Source organism: Chelonia mydas, chromosome 7 (genome assembly GCF_015237465.2).
Source record: "Chelonia mydas isolate rCheMyd1 chromosome 7, rCheMyd1.pri.v2, whole genome shotgun sequence".
In the NCBI taxonomy this organism is placed as follows: domain Eukaryota; kingdom Metazoa; phylum Chordata; order Testudines; family Cheloniidae; genus Chelonia; species Chelonia mydas.
This window is the reverse complement of record NC_057853.1, coordinates 74317611-74334698: the sequence shown is the minus strand read 5'-3', so window position 1 is coordinate 74334698 and position 17088 is coordinate 74317611. Positions and strand designations below refer to the sequence as shown.

The 17088-nt window shown below is 40.7% G+C and overlaps 1 protein-coding gene and 1 long non-coding RNA gene across 2 annotated transcripts in view; both read right to left on the bottom strand.

The window, feature by feature from the left end:
- Nucleotides 1-17088, bottom strand: part of BICC1 (BicC family RNA binding protein 1) — a 226618-nt gene that overhangs the window by 123372 nt on the left and 86158 nt on the right. The window lies entirely within an intron of this gene.
- On the bottom strand, nt 4953-15692 carry LOC122466618. The gene is made up of 2 exons (XR_006292273.1): nt 15649-15692; nt 4953-5067 (listed from the first exon to the last, which is right to left on the bottom strand). It is a non-coding gene; the product is annotated as an uncharacterized LOC122466618 (long non-coding RNA).

Below are 17088 nucleotides of genomic sequence, written 5' to 3'. Positions count from 1 at the left end.
TCAGAGTCACAAACACTTCAGAGTTATGAACTACCTCGACTCCTGAGGTGTTTGTAACTCTGAGGTTCTACGATATCTAGGATTTTTTTTTTTAAATCTCAATCTATGTGAAGGACAATATTTAAATAAGCTACAGGCTACTCTATATGGCCTTTGATATGAACAAGAATGAATATTAGCATAGCTTTAAAATAATGCTTTTTGAATACTTTTGAGGCAAAGCGTTTGCTTCAGTATTGTAGAAGCCATACACAGATTTTCTTCAATCAGACCATTTGGCTTGTGTGCATACTAAAATAAGTTACTTATCCATTTTAAATTCTACAAACACAATGCCCATGGCATGTTAAACTGACAGTTTTCAGATGCCTGGCTCACCCACATCCACGTATTTAAGTTAACCATTATTTAAAAATGGGTAACATTTTCAGAATGAGCACTTCTATACTATTTCTAATTGAATTTAAAGCAAATATTGAGAATGTTTTCCCCTAAACTTCTCACCACAAATAAAAAACTATCATTTTGAAAATCTGAACTTTTAGTCCAGGGATTTTAAAGTGCACTGATGTAAGAGACTTGATGAAAGTGGCTTTATTCTACTATTGAAGCAAAAAGTGTCAATATGGTGAAGGGGGGTAATTTTTTTCTATGTAATTTGGGATATCTGCCATTTGTTTTATGGGAGTAGTTACAATGTGATATTTCAGGGCACGATATAGCAGTACTTACGGAAATGATAATGAAAGACAACCAAGTTTCACTACATTGTTTAAACTGGTTAGTTCTGATTTAAAAATAGAGTAAAAAATGGGAAATGCAGCAAAGAAAGTGAACCTATATCCATGGCTTTTAATTAAAAATATTAGACTCATGAGTTGCAAGAATAAAAATAGGCAGATCATAAAATTAACCAAAGCAGGTGTTTTATATAGTACTTATTTTTAAGGGCATCAATCACCATAATCCTTAAAAATGTCCACTAACAAGATCAGGGTATATAGGCAAAGAGAAATATAGTGTGATAGTCACACACAACACAAAGAAAACCAGAATCTTTGCTATGTCAAATTTTCTCAAAACTGTAGCATTCATTCAGAGCTCAGTTATATTACCAGGGATTAAGAAGAGATTATATTAGTCTAAACTAGATAGGGAAACTGATTAAATACTGGGCAATAATTGGAATCATCAACAATTATTGGACTGATCATGTGTCACAAAGTTAACTTACCTTCTATATTAAAATCAAAGAGATATCAAACAGGTTGCTTACACAACTTGAATACAAACTTTCAGATTACAAAATGTTCATCCCAATTACGGATTTATAAAATTATGTAACAGCACAGCAAAGAGAAATGAAGAAAGTTTCTCTGATACTACATTTGCTTAGTAGCACACTCCCTTATCGTTAGGCTTCACATTATCTGAAGTGTATGCAGAGGAATGCTCCCAAATCCTGGGCAATACAGACATCATATTTTAGGGGAGTAGGTACCCAAAGGTAGGTGTTAATTTGTATCCAATTTTTAATATATCAGATAAGGAAGGAAGGAAGAGTACAAAAACTTCCGAGGGAGAGTTTACTTAAGAGGCCCATTTGCTTCGGTCAGATCCCTCCTTGTTTTAAATTTGCATTAAACACAGACTATTTTTCTATCAAGTGTAATAAAGGGCAGTCTTCAATGTAGTTGTACTATTGTGAAAAAAAGAGTGCCCTCTCTAGTGAACTGTTGCTGTATGAGGAAAAATGTTGTGATACACCTGTTGTACAATACTCCAAAATACAATTTCAGCACCAGGTTCAGAGATCCTGGTAGCTCCTAGAACAGAGGTGGGCAAACTACGGCCCATGGGACCTTCCTGCCTGGCCTCTGAGTTCCTGGCCCAGGAGGCTAGCCCCCATCCCCCACAACCTCAGCTCACTGGGCCACCGCCCAATGCTCTGGGCAGCGGGGCCGTGATCTCCGGGGGCAGTTCAGCCTGACCTGACCCAGTGCTCTGTGCTGCGCGGTGGCGTGGCTGGCTCCAGCCGGGCAGCGCGGCTGTAGCACCGTCAGCCACTGGTGCTCCAGGCAGCAAGGTAAGGGGGCAGGAGGAGTTGGATAGAGGGCAGGGGTGTGGATAGGGGTCGGGGCAGTCAGAGGGCGGGGAACAGGGGGGTTGAATGGGGGCAGAGGTCCTGGAGGGCAGTCAGGAAGGCGAGGGGGAGTTGGATGGGGTGGCGGGGGGCAGTCAAGGGCAGGGGTTCCAGAGGCTATCAGGGGACAGGGAGAATGGGTGGCTGGATGGGGCAGGAGTCCCGGGGAGGGGCATCAGGGGGCAAGAAGCAGGGGGGGTTGGATAGGGGTTGGGGACCGGGCCACACCTGGCTGTTTGGAGAGAGACAGCCTCCCCTAACCAGCCCTCCATACAATTTTGGAAACCCAATGGAAACCCAGGCCAAAAAGTTTGCCCGCCCCTGTCCTAGAACCTACTCTATTGTACAGTGAAACAACTTTGTATCCACTTCTCCAATGGATTTGCAGCTTTTCTTTTTTAAAAAATATATGTTACTATCCACATTAACATTGCTTTTTAACACTTAGGTTTAAATTTTTTCTGCCCTTTCCACTATGGCTTATAGATATTATCTCTAAGGAAAGCTAGTTCTTTCCACATTCTGTTTCCTAATTAAATACATTTTTAAAAATCATAAGATAAAGTTAATAAGATGACTCCTTCAGTGTGAACTGGTATGTTCAAAACAGATGATCACATTTGAAAAAATGTTTTACACATGAAATAAATACACACTAATTTTTATAAGACCATTATACGAGTAACAGTACTATTTTACAAGACAAAAACCAAAAACCATTATATTAATTTCCGTATCTTCTGTTGAGGCCCAAATCATCTATGGAAAGGTTTTTTTGGACCTTACTCCTCTACCATATTCCTATCCACTCCCTTCCCATTTTTTCTATGGGGAAAGAAAACCTACAGAGTGCAAATCTCAGCCTCCTGCTTCACAAAGTGGCCCTGGCTCTCGCTGGGATAGGATTCTCACAGCACAGACCTTGCAAAGGGAGCTGGTTAGGCTGCCTCCTAAGGACCCCTGAAGTCCTGGCACAGAAAAGACAGCTCCATCCCTGGTGTAACACTCTATGCTGTGGCCCACAAGACAACCCTGGGAGGCTTTGAGGCAATGCTCCACGACTGTCTGTGTAATGCCAGTGGCCATAAAGCCCAAACATTTGGAGGGCACAAAGTTATCTTAAGCGACCTAAACACTTTCCTTGGACTGAGTGTTTTTTGCTGCATCAAATGCACAGCAAAAAAAAATCTCAAGCACAATCTCTATTTAAGGTAGGATTGTTAGAGCAGGGGCCATATTTTAATACGTGTTTGTATAATGCTTACCACAATAGGGCCCCAATCCTGAGTGGGGTGTTCCTGTAAATTTAATACTTTAGTAGAACCTTTGTGAAAAAATATTCCCTTTAAAGGGTTTAAAAACTGAATATAACCATCAAGAACTTAAATTAAATCATCTTATATTTATTCTCACCATTCATTATGTCTAATAAGGTTTGAGCAATCTTGTGATCATGTATCATATTGGGTATCTGTGATGCTCTGTACCTCGGGGGAACACCCTACACTCCCATGTTCATCTTTATAAAGTGATTTTGCCATGCTCTCTCTTCCACCTACATCTACAGACACCACCACCACCACCACGCGACTGAAACGCTGATCAAAGGAGAGAGTCTGACTGAAAAATAACCAGCCAGCCTGTGGTGAGAATCATCTAAGTTTTTAAGGACACTGAAAGTGTTAAGATCAGCTTAGAATGAGTTTTGCTTTCATTTCATTTGACCAAATCTGACTTGTTATGCTTTGCCTTATAATCACTTAAAATCTATCATTATAGTTAATAAATCTGTTTATTTTACCTGAAGCAGTATGTTTGGTTGGCAGTATGTCAGAGACTCCCTTTGGGGTAACAAGCCTGGTACATATCAATTTCTTTGTTAAACTGATGAACTTATATAAGCTTGCAGCGTCCAGCATGCATAACTGGACACTGCAAGACAGAGGTTCCTAGGGTTGCGTCTGGGACCAGAGATATTGGCTATTGTCATTCATTTGGAAGTAGCTGGGAGCAGCTTACATGCCAGAGGCTGTGCATGAATAGCCCAGGAGTGGGGGTTCTCACAGCAGAGCAGGGGAAGAAGGCTGGCTCCCAGAGTCAAGGATTGGAGTGGCCTAGCAGATCACCAGTCCAGATAACACCAGAGGGGAACGCCACAGTATCAAACACAAAGATCACAAAAAAAAAACAAAAAAACAAACTCGTATTGTTTCGTTCTGGGAGAGGTTGTAAGCACTCAATGATTAGACTTCAAAATTATCTTGACAAACTGGAGATATGGTCTGAAATAAATAGGATGATATTTAGTAAGGACAAACACAAAGTACTACACTTAGGAAGCAATAATCAATTGCACAAATATAAAATGGAAAATGACTGCCTAAGAAGGAATACTGCAGAAAAAGATCTGGGAGTTATAGTGGTCACAAACTAAATATGAGTCACCAATGTAATACGGTTGTAAAAATAAATAAATAAAAGCAAATCTCATTCTGGGCTGTATTAGCAGGAGAGCTGTAAGCAAGAAATGAGAAAAAATTCTTCCACTCTGTTCAGCACTGGTAAGGCCTCAGCTGGAGTACTGCATCCACTTCTGAGCATCACACTTCAGGAAAGACGTGGACAAATTGGAGAAAGTCCAAAGGAGAGCAACAAAAATGAGTAAAGGTCTAAAAAACAAGACCTAAAAGGAAAGATTAAAAAAATGGTCTTGTTTAGCCTGTAGAAGAGCAGACTGAGGGAGAACATGATAACAGTCTTCAAGTACATAAAAGGTTGTTATAAAGAGGAGGGTGATAATTTGTTCTTTTTAACCACTGAGGGCAGGACAAGAAGCAATTGGCTTAAATTGCAGCAAGAGAGATTTAGGTTAGACATTAGGAAAAGGTAACTATGAGGGTAGTTAAGCTACTGGGGCAAATTACCTAAGGAAGTCAGGAAATTTCTACCAGTGGGTTTTAAGAACAGGTTAGACAAACACCTGTCAGAGATGGTCTGGATAATGCTTAGTCCTGCGTCAGGCACAGGGGGTTGTACTACATACCTATTATGGTCACTTCCAGACCTACATTTCTATGATTTCTGTGATTCTAGAACAGTGTAGCTGCTATATTCAAGATAAAAAGAAAAGGAGGACTACAGCTCACTTCATCGGATGCATTCAGTGGAAAATACAGTGGGGAGATTTATATACACAGAGAACATGAAACAATGGGTGTTACCGTACACACTGTAACAAGAGAGTGATCACTTAAGGTGAGCTATTACCAGCAGGAGAGCGGGGGGGGGGGAGGGGGAGGAACCTTTTGCAGTGATAATCATGGTGGGCCATTTCCAGCAGTTGACAAGAACGTCTGAGGAACAGCAGGTGGGGGGTTGGGGAACAGAACAGAAAATAACAGAACGCCACTAGCCATCACCTTCAGCCCCCAACTAAAACCTATCCAACGCATCATCAAGGATCTACAACCTATCCTGCAGGATGACCCATCACTCTCACAGGTCTTGGGAGACAGGCCAGTCCTAGCTTACAGACAATCCCCCAACCTGAAGCAAATACTCACCAGCAACCACACACCACACAACAGAACCACTAACCCAGGAACCTATCCTTCCAACAAAGCCCATTGCCAACTCTGTCCACATATCTATTCAGGAGACACCATCATAGGGCCTAATCACATCAGCCACACTATCAGAGGTTCGTTCACCTGCACATCTACCAATGTGATGTATGCCATCATGTGCCACCAATGCCCCTCTGCCATGTACATTGGCCAAACTGGACAGTCTCTACGTGAAAGAATAAATGGACACAAATCAGACGTCAAGAATTATAACATTCAAAAATCAGTCTGAGAACACTTCAATCTCTTTGGTCACTCGATTACAGACCTAAGCATGTCAATTCTTCAACAAAGAAACTTCAAAAAACAGACTCCAACGAGAGACTGCTGAATTGGAATTAATTTGCAAACTGGATACAATTAACTTAGGCTTGAATAGAGACTGGGAGTGGATGAGTCATTACACAAAGTAAAACTATTACCCCATGTTTATTCCCCCCCCCCCCCCCCCCCGTTCCTCAGATGTTCTTGTCAACTGCTGGAAATGGCCCACCTTGCATCACTACAAAAGGTCCCCCCCCCCCCCCCCCGCTGCTCTCCTGCTTGTAACAGCTCACCTTACCTGATCACTCTCCTTACAGCGTGTATGGTAACACCCATTGTTTCATGTTCTCTGTGTATATAAATCTCCCCACTGTATTTTCCACTGAATGCATCCGATAAAGTGAGCTGTAGCTCACGAAAGCTTATGCTCAAATAAATTTGTTAGTCTCTAAGGTGCCACAAGTACTCCTTTTCTTTTTGCGGATACAGACTAACACGGCTGCTACTCTGAAACCTATATTCAAGATGTGATTCACGCAGATTTCCTACAAGAATGGAGCCTTTCTGCCAGAGACCTCTTGGTGAAAAAGGCAGGAATATTGAATAGTGTATCCCACTACCTACCTTTCTCCTTAAAGCAAATAGGTTCAGACCACAAGAAAGAACGGCAGTCTAACAACTCATCCTCTTAGTTAGATGTGGTTTTATTAACAGAGAAATTAACAACCAGCCAAAATTCATCTCCAACCTTCTGGCCAGGCTGGTTGCTCCTAGGCTTCTTTCCTTTAGGCTGCTTAGACCTAGACCCTCTATGTCTAGGCAGCTAGTCACCTCCTCTTTTATATTTGTCTGGGGTAATAAGTCACATGTATCTGAGTCAGCTGAATCCACTTGACATTCCCAGCAGGTCCAAAACCTGCTATCAGAGTGGGGTATTCCAAGTAAAGAAAAGTAACAGGCTGTTAGTATTTAATTGTTTATTGGGTTTCTGCATGTCAAATACATAAATGCTAACATACTTCTACACCTGTTCCATAAGTTGTGAAAGTTCTACACCAATGAAGTTCCCTTTACAGGACACCTCTTCTTTCCCCAAAAACGATTTTTAGAAGATCCTGACTTTCACTGGACCTTTCCTGGCCCAAAAGGTGGGATTTTCTCACTGTTCTGCTTTGGTTGGTAAGCCACTGTTACTGCAGTACAAGAAACGCTCCAGTGGTGGGTTAGTGCCGTAAGAGTCAAAATAATGGATGAATAAGGATGCCCCACTAGTCTTCTGACTAGCAGCAATGCAAAAAGCCAAAGGAACAGATCCATGGCTGGGCTGATGCCATCAAGTAGGGAATATGGAGAGGTAGCATTAGGAATAATATGTCTGCAAACAGGCAGTTTGTGAGAAGTCATGGGTAAAGCCAGATAGGAAACCTTCACAAGTTACTAATGAATATAAGCTGTAAGTGGCTGAAACTTCTCATCCTCTGGCCAATGATTAATATTTTGGTAAATTTGAAAAAAGAAAAAAGATATTCAGACATTAAATTCTGAGCATTACCAAAATGATGCATGTCAGTTAAGGAAATTAATATGCTCTTTTTAACTTTTGAAACTAAAAGCTTTCCATTTCAAAAGCTTGACTCTTTCATGTGACAGATATGGTAACTTCCTGCAATATCCTTGAAAAACCTTATTGAATTAAGTTTAGGTATTTTTTGAGTCCCTTGTATTAAATGCAAACGTTATGAATTATGTGGGCCAGGATTGCATGGAACCTCTCTAGGGGAGAAATATCATATGAGGGCTGGGAGTTCAAAGCACTTGATTGAAAATGTGCCAGACAAGAATGGATTTCTGGGACATTAAGAGTTAAGATTTCCTGGGGAATGCATAGGGAAAGATTAATGCAAATTCCTCACCTCCCATTATGCAAAAACCTTGCTTTTTAAAGCTATGCCTGAGGACAGGATCTGTATGTGCTGATTACCTGTTCCAGTAGACTGGAGATCAAAGACCCGAACCATATAAAGAAACAGGCTGATCTGCCCAGTCTTTGTTGTGGTTTTGAATCTGAAATATCAACTTGTAACCACAGAGAAAACATAGTTGTGAGTTTTGAACGACTGACACCTACTAGAGCCCGAGGATGGAGTTGCGGTTTACCTCTGGTATGTTTCTTAGGTAGGGTCTTCTATTGTTCTTAATATTCTGTCTCATAATGCTTTCACCTTTAAGAATAAATGTACTTGCATAGAAAGAGCTGTGTGGTGACTTGTAACTGCAGGCTATTACACTGGTCATAGCCTTTGGAGAGAAACAAAAGCAGAGACGCTGGCCTGCTTAGGAAGTCTGGCTTGCTGGGAATACCACAGTCTAGGCAGGGAACTGTAGAACCTAGAAAAACCCTGGTCAGGAGGGAGTGAGATGCGGGTCTCTGCCCAAGAAAGGTGACGGCTGGAAGCCAGAAACTTTTAAGTGTGTGCCCTCAAGGGACCACAGAGAGGGAATACAGATGCAGTTACTCTGAAACTGTGAAAATGCATGTACATAGTCCTCACTGAGGACTGTTAGTCAGAAATACAGCTTTGGAATGTCTATATGTAAAGTTCAGACAGACTTTCACAAACGTCCAATGGAAAGTAAAGAACACTTTGGACTTCCTTCTCTGTGTATATAAAATTTCACCCTTAACATTGCACTGACAAGCTCACTTCTCCCGCTTCTTCCTACCACATAAATTATATTTGTCATGTTGCTGTGGCAACAAATTAGTTTTCTGGGTTTGTAAGATAATGTCATGGAAACTATTTGGTTCCTTACCTTTCACCACTTAAAGAGTCTCGGACCTAAGATAAGCATATCTTTACACATTTTTCTTTTAAAAACACTTAAGTGTTGCATTAAGTGTGTACAAGAAACACTGTCATAGCAGATACTGTATCAGAAAAGATAATTGAGTTTAAGGCCAAAAGGGACCACTGCATCATCCTGTAGCACAAGGCCATAGAATTTCACTCAGTAATTCTTCATCAAGCTCAATAACTTGTGGTTAAACTAGACCATATCTTTTAGAAAGAACTGCAGTGTTGATTTCAAGATTTTGAGTGATGGAGAATCTGCCACATCCTTTGGGAGGTTGTTCCAACAGTTAATTTTGTTTTTAAAAAAGTCACTATCATAAGTAATATTAAACTGAGTAATGTTGGTGTAATGCTTGCAATACCACAGGATTGGCCAAATCTTGATACAATGGAAAGGACCAACTCATCGTAGACATATGTCACTTGTGCTGATGGTTGAGTCTGGACAATCACTACAGCAACTCTAGAGACATGCCTTTTGCTGAATCCCTCACAAACTTGGGCTTCCCCCCTTTACTCTTTTCATGAAGCCATGACATAGAACAGCAAAAACATGCACCTTAGCCTAAATTAAGCATATTAGGAAATATTTAAGGGTTATAGCAGCATATTTTGTTTATTTACTTTGGCATAATGTATAGAATTGTGCCTTCTCTGCACAGCTCTGAACCACTGTTGATTGGGGGAAAAAGGCTGGCATAAAACAATTTAAGCTTAATGAAACTGTTGATTTTTAGAGTAGCAGCCGTGTTAGTCTGTATTCGCAAAAAGAAAAGGAGTACTTGTGGCACCTTAGAGACTAACAAATTTATCTGAGCATAAGCTGTAGCTCACGAAAGCTTATGCTCAAATAAATTTGTGAGTGTCTAAGGTGCCACAAGTACTCCTTTTCTTTTTGTTGATTTTTAGTTTGTGAAGTTTCAGAAATTTTTATAAGCTACCCTAAAAGCAAAAAAGGTCAACTTTGAGGTTGATCTATTGTGTGTATACAGACAGCATAACATACTGCAGTTAATATATTTATACACACACATATCAAACAAGTGTATTTGCATATGCACATAGTAACTGCATTTTTCCATCTTACCATAACTCAAGAACAGATAAAGGGAATTTGCCCAAACTTATTTAAAAAGAGCTACCTCCAAAATAGAAAATCAGTCCCAAAGATCAATGTTTTGGAAAGTTACAGCACTCTCTTTTACAGTGTTAATTAAAGAGTGTCAGACGGCTTCCATAATACTTTTGCTACTGCCCTCTGTACATAATTACCAAAGGCAACACACATAAATAATATTTTTGCCCTAAATTACTGTTTATGGAAAACGTACTGAGCTAGGGACAATGTGATGAAAGATGTGATTAGGAATACTTATTTACTATTCACTCAAGTAACATTTCAATCACTACATTTTCTGTTAAACTGCTACTGTTTTTCCAACATTTGATTACAAACTGGTTTATGGAAAATACTTCTTAGAAAATACTGCTTCTAAAAGAGAAAGTCATAGGTAAGCCCTCTGATGTCCTTTTAATTATATTGTTATATATTACATTAACACAGTGGACAATATACTGTCTTAAGCAACCACTTTGCAGCATTCTCAAAATTATGAGTGCAACCTTTGCCAACAACAGCTCTTTGCTTGGGTCTGGGTAGTTTCAGAAAAAGAAAATCACAAATCATGTAAAAACACCGAAGAATTTTTCTTTAGTTTCATTAACACTCTACTGTGATAAGTGTGAACAGCAAAGGAAAAAAACCACACCTTGGCATCCCAAGGTCTAAGCCACTATAAGCAGATTTTTCCTCTATGGTTTTGAATACAGCATCTATATATAATGCATACAAACCAGCAACATCATGCAGAATACCAATGGGACAATTAAATGGGTAAAAATTTTAAAAAGCTGAGTTAGCTGTTTTCTTACTCAGATGGGATTTCAAATTTTCCAGTAATTGTGAAGTAAATATCTGGCACAAGAAAATGGATTAAGCATCTTTCTTTCACAATTATAATGGATGGTGAACCCAGAAAGAAAAAACAAGCCATATAGAACACACCTGCCTTGAACCAGGATGGAATGAAACAGTCATAATACCCCAAGAGAATTTGACCCACTGCTACATACAGAGGCTCTAAAATTTTTTTGAATGTCTGAAACACCATATGCAAGTTGGACCCTTGCAGTGAGGAGCATGTGGGATCCTGAAACATTTGATGGTCTGCCTGGAACTCAAAGAAAAAAGTAACTAGATGTCAACAGTTTCACTAAATACTACCCTGTCTCCAATTGCTCTATTGCTTTGCCCCCACAAAACCAACTCCTGTCTGGATGATCTCATTTTGGATTGTAAGCTCTTGGATTGTAAAATCGGAAACATCACCTTCTTCACTCTATGTGAAGTGTCTTGCATATCTCTAGTACTACATAAATAATAAGCTTCTTGAAACAAAGACTAGACTTTTTCTGACCATTCATGTTTTATAAGGCCTGATCCAGATGCCACTGAAGTCAACAATAAACAGACTCCTATTGATTTCAGTGACATCTGGATCAGACTCAAGGTGTGGAATAAATACGTAATACTGTGTATGCCAAGTTCCATAAACATCATTTACATGAGAAGTATATAGTGAAACACCGACCAATTTATGCCTATCTAGGACTTCATGGTTGTCACTGAGCTGCACATCAACAAGCATAGTAGTAGTTGCAGCAAGAGGGTGCTCAGATCATGAGGGAAATCTGTTACTTTACTCAATCGCATCCACCATCTACCTAGCTCTCTTCACATCATTATCAATGTTGAATGCCTCTCAACAAGGTCTAATCAAACTATGCAGATTAAGAATTATTGCCAACACTATGGTAACTTGAAAATGATTGAAGGTGCATTCTTTACTTCTTTTCTTACAAAGTAATGTTTTGATGGAAAAAGCTCAGCAAATGTCACTCACAAACAGAATTTTTCAGAAGTTCTTGAACATAAAGGAACAGAGGATTAATGGATTGACTGACTTATTTTGCAGTTTTTAACAGCCCACAGACATAGTACAGAACAAAGCTCAATGGAAGGCATCTGGGGTATCATCCCAAAATGTATCCAACAAAGCTATCTGCATGGCCACAAGAACAAATATCACTAATATACCAGAATACGTTGTTTTTATAAGTGGCTTATTTACAGAAAAATTAATAGCTGTAATGTACAAAGATTGTTTATTTTACATCCTCTCATATCTAATTAAGGATAGGAGGAAATTGAACTTAAACACAGCCTGTAACACGCCTGCTAGTAACATGGTAGTGGATGGCAACTTAGCTTGCTCTTTGTAGCCAAGTGCACGATGGTGGAGAGAGAATGGTAGCTTATTCTAGAAACACAAGGTCCATTACCAATACTATGATATTTCTGCTAAATTGCTCAACAGTGAAATAATTCCTGGTGATTTTTAAATTGTCTTCATTAAGCCCCAGTGTTCAACCTTCAAGTTACAGTTGAATGGTGCAGTTCACACTTCTAAGAGCTACTGTTTCAGTAGGAAGATGGAGGAGGTCAGTGTTGAACCAGCTCACATTTGATAGATTACCCTCATAACCTCACTAGAAACTTCAGTTAAATTGAAAGAGTAAATTCTGCAGAAAATGATGGGCCCGTCAGGCCACACATTATATAACATAACATCTTCAGCTGATTCAGTTCAATCCCTGCCTGTTGAGTACGGGCGGCAAGTAAGCTCCCCGTTCATGGCGGCTAGCCCCCAGCCCTGTCCCTTCCACCCGAGGCCCCTCCCCTTCTTCCCCCTACCACAGCCTGAGGAGCCCCGCCCCAGCTGCCCCAAGTCCCAGTCCAAATCCCAGGCTGCCGGCCGCCCCGCCCCAGCTGCCCCAGGCTGTTGGCCAGTTGCCCTAAGCCCCAGCCGGCCCAAACACCAGCCCGCCCCCTCTGATACCCACCGCCCATGCTGTTGAGCCCTGTCACAGGAACTCATGGGTCTCCTAAAACCCGGCCAGCTATAGAAAAGAGGTTTGGTAGGGGTGTTATACCAATAAAATAAAAACCAGCAGGATCTTATTAAAGGGAAAAAGGCAAAATACCACATTTATTGTGAATACAGAAAGAATCATAGTAAGCAGTTAGTTACAGCTATAACATTCCATTCAATCTCATCTTTATTCACACATTCATTCATACACACACACAGGTTCTGCAAGGTTGTTATCATAGTAAGCAGTTAGTTATAGCTATGACATTCCATTCAATCTCATATTTATTCACACACACACACACACACACACACACACACACATTCACACACACACAGGTTCTGCAAGGTTGTTATCATAGTTACCAGCCTTAGAGTTGCTCATGCCAAGCCACTGGCCAGGTGGCCTGGACATGAGGAGGGACCAGGGCCTTGTCAGATGCTCATCTGATGCTCCTGGAAGTTGCTTTGCAGAATCAGACCCCAAAGTTCTCACTTTTTAGAGTCTATTTTTATAGGAATTTCTTCCTATGCCAGTCTATGGGAATTGCTTCATCATGCTGTTGCTGAATCAATCAGCAGATAGCACATTCCTGACGGCTCCGTGCTGCTAGATGTTATCTTGTTCTTTGGTTCTCCCATTCTTGAGGCTGTTGGGTGGATTCCAGTCTGCCCTCCGGGGGTCCTCTTGTTATTTCCACTTGACGCCTTCTTCAGCCGATGGACACTGGATTCTTAGGCTGGCACCTCCCTGATCATTCAGTTATTATCCACACCAAGCATCCATCCACATACATCCTCTATCTCTATTTTAATCACAATTGTTAATACAACAAAAGGGTGGGGAGTCTCTGGGTGCTGTTTCTGTTGTTAGAGTATTGCTTTGAGTCTCTCTCTCTGTGAATTGCTTTGAGAACAGACTCTGTCTTAGAATGTACTAACACAATTAGCAGCTTGCTAAGTTTCACACACAGAGGGAGAGAAACAGTACCAAAAACCAAGAGACTTCTTAATTAGTAATACCCTGGAATTTAAACTATGGGGAATCAAACTCATTTGTGATTTTAAGACAGAACTTCTTTAATATGATCCAACAGGCTTTCAACTAAAACCTCCAAGCAACAATCCATTAGCTGTTTGTTGGGCCATCTGCAAAAAAATAAAGGGTGTCTCACTCCCTCCACCACTGATCTCTTCTCTTCCCCTACATGCATTCCTCCATATTTGAAGCTCCTGACATCTGCAACAGCCCTTTTGTGTCTCTCCCTCATTGTCTCAGTCATTTCAGCACTCAGCTGACATATCTTTCTCCCTCGCTTATTACCTCACTTTCTCTCCCCTTCCCACCCTTCTTATCTGTGTTTTGGAGAGTACAGTTTACATGAAAAAAAAATCGTAAAAAACAAAGTTGCATTGTATTGTACACATGATATACCCATCTGACCCTAACATTACTACTCTAAGCTGCAGAGACAGGCACTTCCCTCCTCCACTCTTCACAAGGCCTATGCCAATATGCCTTCTGAGAAAGTTCTTAAAGACATTTTTAAAAATGCATTACATGGAAACTACAGGCCAGTCAGCCTCACCTCAGTCCCTGGAAAAATCATGGAGTAGGTCCTCAAGGAATCAATTCTGAAGCACTTAGAGGAGAGGAAAGTGATCAGGAACAGTCAGCATGGATTCACCAAGGGCAAGTCATGCCTGACTAATCTAATTGCCTTCTATGATGAGATAACTGGCTCTGTGGATGAAGGGAAAAGCAGTGGACGTGCTGTTCCTTGACTTTAGCAAAGCTTTTGACACTGTCTCCCACAGTATTCTTGCCAGCAAGTTAAAGAAGTATGGGCTGGATGAATGGACTATAAGGTGGATAGAAAGCTGGCTAGATTGTCGGGCTCAATGGGTAGTGATCAATGGCTCCATGTCTAGTTGGCAGCCGGTATCAAGTGGAGTGCCCCTGGGGTCGGTCCTGGGGCCGGTTTTGTTCAATATCTTCATAAATGATCTGGAGGATGGTGTGGATTGCACCCTCAGCAAGTTTGCAGATGACACTAAACTGGGAGGAGTGGTAGATACGCTGGAGAGTAGGGATAGGATACAGAGGGACCTAGACAAATTGGAGGACTGGGCCAAAAGAAATCTGATGAGGTTCAACAAGGACAAGTGCAGAGTCCTGCACTTACGACGGAAGAATCCAATGCACCGCTACAGACTAGGGACCGAATGGCTCGGCAGCAGTTCTGCAGAAAAGGACCTAGGGGTGACAGTGGACGAGAAGCTGGATATGAGTCAACAGTGTGCCCTTGTTGCCAAGAAGGCCAATGGCATTTTGGGATGTATAAGTAGGGGCAGTGCCAGCAGATCGAGGGACGTGATCGTTCCCCTCTATTCGACATTGGTGAGGCCTCATCTGGAGTACTGTGTCCAGTTTTGGGCCCCACACTACAAGAAGGATGTGGAAAAATTGGAAAGAGTCCAGCGGAGGGCAACAAAAATTATTAGGGGACTGGAACACATGACTTATGAGGAGAGGCTGAGGGAACTGGGGATGTGTAGTCTTCAGAAGAGAAGAATGAGGGGGGATTTGATAGCTGCTTTCAACTACCGGAAAGGGGGTTCCAAAGAGGAAGGCTCTAGACTGTTCTCAGTGGTAGCAGATGATAGAACAAGGAGTAATGGTCTCAAGTTGCAGTGGGGGAGATTTAGGTTGGATATTAGGAAAAACTTTTTCACTAGGAGGGTGGTGAAACACTGGAATGCGTTACCTAGGGAGGTGGTGGAATCTCTTTCCCTAGAAGTTTTTAAGGTCAGGCTTGACAAAGCCCTGGCTGGGATGAGTTAGTCGGGGATCGGTCCTGCTTTGAGCAGGGGGTTGGACTAGATGACCTTCTGAGGTCCCTTCCAACCCTGATATTCTATGATTCTGTGGTTCTATGATATTACAGTTTTAAATTTATATTAAATAATTTTCAAAGTATCTTGAAGCCTTTGTATTGAAACATGTTGAAATGCCACTGATCACTTTCCTTCTTGACCCATATAACCTGAAGTACACATGAGATACTTTACGTATCCCTCCACAAACTTGGCTTTATTGATGTCACATGAGAGAAAGGAAAAATGTGAAGACTAATGAAAGGAAACTGTACAGACAGTTAGTAAACCATGAACAACTGCCCAAAGAATTGTAAAAAAAAAAAAAAAAAAAAAACTAACTCTGAAGATAGTTTCCATGTGTTTTGATTAGATGCAGTATTGTGTGCAAGGAAACACACAAAATGTGTAATTTTTTTTAGTTAAACTTTTCTATAAGCCACAGAAGATAGACTGAAGAAGCATATTATCAAAGTAGTCTCATCCTGCTATATGAATAATACCCACATTTTATAGGATGATTTATGAATATCCTTACATGCAGATCCTACATTATATGTACACACAGAGAGAAATCAGGACACACTTCCTACTAGATTAACAATCTTGGTAATGTCTTAGAAACAAATCAAACATAACAACCAATGGCACCGACTACTGTACAATCACCATGAGGTTCATTACAATTACGGTACCCGTAGGCATGCTTTATTTATTTATTTTAAGACTGTGACTACCATATGGAAAGTATCCAAATACAAAAGTCAAATGTGTAATCCAATCAACCCCCACCCCAGGAAATAGTCTATGTATGGCTTCAGAGGCCGTAAGCTATTTCGTACAAGCAAAAACAAGTGTGGGAAAAAAGTAGTGCTGTAAACTTAATGAAGTGTAAGATGAAGTGTGCATTACTGCAGCTTAGCTTTGTTTGCCGAGCTTAAAATAAAAAGAGGTAGGTTACTCAAGGAATAATATTCATTGCTGACACATAATTGTCCTTCATACACACTAATATTTTGAAGTGAAACTTGGAGGCAAGGTGACAATCATGGTCCAGAGATCCCAAAGGGAGAGCAGAAGGTTAAAACCCCCAAAATGAGCAGGTGAACCAACTGATTGCATATTGTATTATTGTACTAGAAAAGTATCCCAAGTAAGGTCTTTAATGTTCTGTACTAGATGGTCTTTATGAGATATGTATGCAAACTGTAGTTATGAACCTATGTATGTATATATAAAACTGTGCTCATAACCCAACCACACCTCACAGAGGGATTCATAGATTCATAGATATTTAGGTCAGAAGGGACCATTATGATCTTCTAGTCTGA